The sequence below is a fragment of the Zingiber officinale genome, chromosome 11A, assembly GCF_018446385.1.
Source record: "Zingiber officinale cultivar Zhangliang chromosome 11A, Zo_v1.1, whole genome shotgun sequence".
NCBI lineage: Eukaryota > Viridiplantae > Streptophyta > Magnoliopsida > Zingiberales > Zingiberaceae > Zingiber > Zingiber officinale.
Window position 1 is genome coordinate 42,645,735 of NC_056006.1, and position 4,053 is coordinate 42,649,787.

The 4,053-nt window shown below is 36.8% G+C and overlaps 1 non-coding gene across 1 annotated transcript; it reads right to left on the minus strand.

The window, feature by feature from the left end:
- Window positions 1–3,600: 3,600 nt before the first annotated feature.
- LOC122033085 lies at window positions 3,601–3,706 on the minus strand. The gene has a single exon (XR_006126348.1). It is a non-coding gene; the product is annotated as a small nucleolar RNA R71 (small nucleolar RNA).
- Window positions 3,707–4,053: the final 347 nt, after the last annotated feature.

The following is a 4,053-nucleotide window of genomic DNA, read 5'->3' on the forward strand; positions in this document are numbered from 1 at the left end:
GAATGTGTATTGACTGCAGGAAATTAAATAAAGAAACTAGGAAGGATCATTTTCCTTTATCATTTATTGATGAGATGCTTGAAAGATTGGCAAAACATTCATATTTTTATTATTTGGATGGTTATTCAGGATTCTTCCAAATTCTAATTCACCCTCAAGATCAGGAGAAGACTACTTTTACATGTCCCTACGGAACTTTTGCTTATCGTCGTATGCCATTTGGACTTTGTAATGCTCCGGCTACATTTCAAATGTGCATGATGGCAATTTTTCAGATTTAATAGAGAGAATCATGGAAGTATTTATAGATGATTTCTCAGTTTATGGAAATGATTTCGATACTTGTTTACTTAATCTTTCTATGGTTCTTTAACGGTGTGAAGATGTAAACTTGGTGTTAAATTGGGAAAAATGTCATTTCATGGTTAAAGAAGGGATTGTTTTAGGACATAAGATATCAGAGCATGGAATTGAAGTAGATCAAGCCAAGGTGGAAGTAATAGAGAAGTTACCCCGCCGATTAATGTGAAAGGAGTAAGAAATTTCTTGGGGCATGCTGGATTCTATAGGCATTTCATTAAGGATTTCTCAAAATTTTCTAAGCCATTTACAAATTTGTTGAATAAAGATGTTGAATTTTGTTTTGATGATGATTATATAGAGGCTTTCAAAAAAAATTAAAAGTGCCCTTAACTCAGCTCCAGTAATCCAAGCACCAGATTGGGAGCTCTCATTTGAGATTATGTGTGATGCTAGTGATTTTTCAGTAGGAGCAGTTTTAGGGCAAAGGAAGAACAAGATTTTACATGCAATTCATTATGCAAGAAAGACACTAGATGTAGCTCAAGTAAACTATTCCACTACAGAAAAGGAATTCCTAGTAGTAGTTTTTGCATTTGATAAGTTCAGATCTTATCTGGTAGGTTCAAAAGTGATAGTTTATATTGATCATACGACCATTCGGTACTTACTAGATAAGAAGGTGATGTGCGTAGATTTTATATACTTTTATGCATGTTTTGACGCACATTTACATATTTTGAGCATGCTTGATCTATGCATTTTTGTACTTCCAGTTTTCCCTTTAGCATATTTACTCTTTTTTGTTCGGAGATCTGCTTTTGTGCATTTTCTGTACACAGGAGTTGAATTCGGTGAAGATTCTGCATTCTTGGACAAAACTTATGAGCTAAGTAAGCGAGAAGGCACCTAGCCGTGTACCAGACACGACCCTGCATTGGTAGGGAGCTCTGGCCGTGTGGAGTTTAGAGGTCATGTGGTAGCAACAGCAAAGGAAGAAGGCCTGGCCATGTGAACCTCACACGGCCGTGCCAAGTTTTGAAGCAAATCAGAGTTCAATCCTTACATGGCCGTGTGGATCTACATGGCCGTGTAAGGTTTCCATAGACCAAGAAGGCCCTGGCCGTGTGCATCACACGACCGTGCAGGGTTCCCAGCGCTTAAAAGTGTTCTGGCCGTGTGCACCACACGTCCGTGCCAGGTTTCCAGAAGCTGGGGCGGTCTAGGCCGTGTGGATCTACACAGCCGTGCTTGGAGGTTTTGATGGGAGTTGTCCACGGCTGTGTACCACACACAGTCGTGTATAGATGGCAGAGAGGGGAAAGGCTCTGGCCGTGTGAACCTCACACGACCATGCCTCGGGGCCGTGTGGCACCCAAAAGCCTCCCTCTATTTAAAGCCTCCTTGGAGATTTGAAAGGGGATCTTCTCACCTTTGGGAGAAAGCAAGATTTGGTGGATTCTTCCCATTTTTGGGAGGATTTTTGGGCAATCTAAAGGGAGATCTTGGTGAATTCGACTCCGGAAGCGAGGATTGGATCCGAAGATGGAGCTATATTGTAGATAAGTTTTCTTTCTTTCCTCTTCTTAGATTGGAATTGAAGAATGCTTGTAATCTTCTTATCTTAGGTTCTCTTCCTTCGTTTTATGGAGTAGATCTTGTTGTTCTAGGATGGAGGGAGTATTTGTGAGATAAATTGATGTAAACTCTTGTGGATTTGCATTTTTCTTTTTTTCTATGATGTTGCCTAGTTTGTATCGATTTGATCTTGAATAATTAATTGTGATTAGGGCTTAATTCTCATTCTTGATTGATTGTTTGGATATCTTATAGACTTTGTAGAGATTAACTCTCACTCGATTTTTTGAGGGATCCACGTGACAGGTGCAAGCCCGTGTAAGGACGTTTGAGAGATAACCTTAAAGGGGAAATGAGAATATTCAAGAGGATAGGATAGATTTTATGATTCAATCCTTGTATCTTTATGGGTTAAGAAGCTATGAACTTCTATGTTGGTATCCGAGGGAAGCATAGTAATAGGTGCAATCCTGTGTAAGGACAACGTAGGTTCATATCTAATTGATCACATTTAGGTACATTTTCAGTCCTAAGCCGGTTATCTATTGTAAGAGAGAACTAGCAACCTTCTACAAATATTAGACAATTGAGGAATAAGAATTGGTAAACCATATACATTCAAGAGATCTTACAAAGAAACTAAAACTCCTAGAACCTCCCTTTATCATAACTCAAACCCCCAAACTCTTGTTTGCTAATCTTTCATTTTAGATTTGTTTTTCATCCTTAGTATTTGGAATCAATTGATTAGTTGTTTAACTAATTCGCTTTGAGATATTTCTAGTGCTTATTCCAGTCCCTGTGGATACGATAATCTTTTATATTACTTGCGACATTTCCGTACACTTTTGGAACATAACAAGTTTTTGGCGCCGTTGCCGGGGATTGCGCTATAACATTGGAGATTATCAATTGAGTTAGACTAAACATAACTTTTCTTTCTTTCTTTTGATTTGCATAGTTATAAGTAATTATTAGAATTCTGTTTTCATAAGTTTTTCCTTTCTTGAATAACATTCTTGAGAATTCTTTTTGTTGCAATTCTAATTCTAATTCTAACTTTGCATTCTTGATTTCTAGCACTCTAATCTAACTTTTCTCTGTTTTCTCTTTTGATCTAGTTTCTTTCTTCTTTTCTTTTATAAACATATCTTGCAATTTTTAGCATATGAATTATTCTAGACATTTTCCTTTTTACTTTTATCTTTTCTTTCTTGTTTTCATTATGCACTTTCTTTCTTGCAATTTAAATTCTGCATTTGCTTTCTTGTTTTTCATATTGCATTTTATTTCTTGTCTTTGATTCTTGATAATTTTCTTTTCCTTCTTGAATATTCATGAGCACTAACATGTCAAGCATGCCCATGAGAAATTTTTCTACACCCTTTTCTGCAAGATTTTTATCTCCCATTGTGCAACCTCAAATTGAAGTAGAAAGTTTCCAACTAGACCCAGAGATAATTTTCATGATACAAGGTCACAAATTTGGAGGAGAAGTATCAGAGAGTCCTTATCTGCATCTTAAAACATTTTTAGAGATTTGCGATCTGGTGAAATGTGAAGGAGTATCAGCAGATGCAGTTCGATTGATGGCATTTCCTTTCAGTATCAAGGATAAAGCAAGGACTTGGCTATATTCTCTCTGTCCTCAAAGCATCACAAGTTGGGAACAATTGGAGAAGCAATTTCTGAATCATTTTCTCCCTCCAAGTAGAATAGTGTATATGAGGAATTGCATAACAAATTTTGCTCAGGCATATGGAGAATCATTATTTGAAGCATAGGATAGATTCAAGAGTCTTCAAAGACAGTGCCCTCATCATGGTTTTGAAAAATAGTTGATTTTACACATATTCTATGGGGGAATTTCTTTCTCAGATAAGAGTTTATTGGATTCATCAGCTGGAGGTTCTTTTATGGACAAAAGTGTAGATGAAGCTTATTCATTAATTGATCAAGTGACATTAAACCTCCATGAATGGTCGAACAAAAGTTGGATGGAATTTCCCTCAGATATTCAAATAGTGCAAGCCATAAATGTAAGAGAGCCTGTCAAATAAAATGAAATCCAACCACCTAAAAATGTTGAAATTCACAAGTCACAGAGTGAGGAGTTCAAACATTTGGGGGCAAAGCTTGATAGTATTGTTTCAAAATGGTTTAAAGAAGATCCCC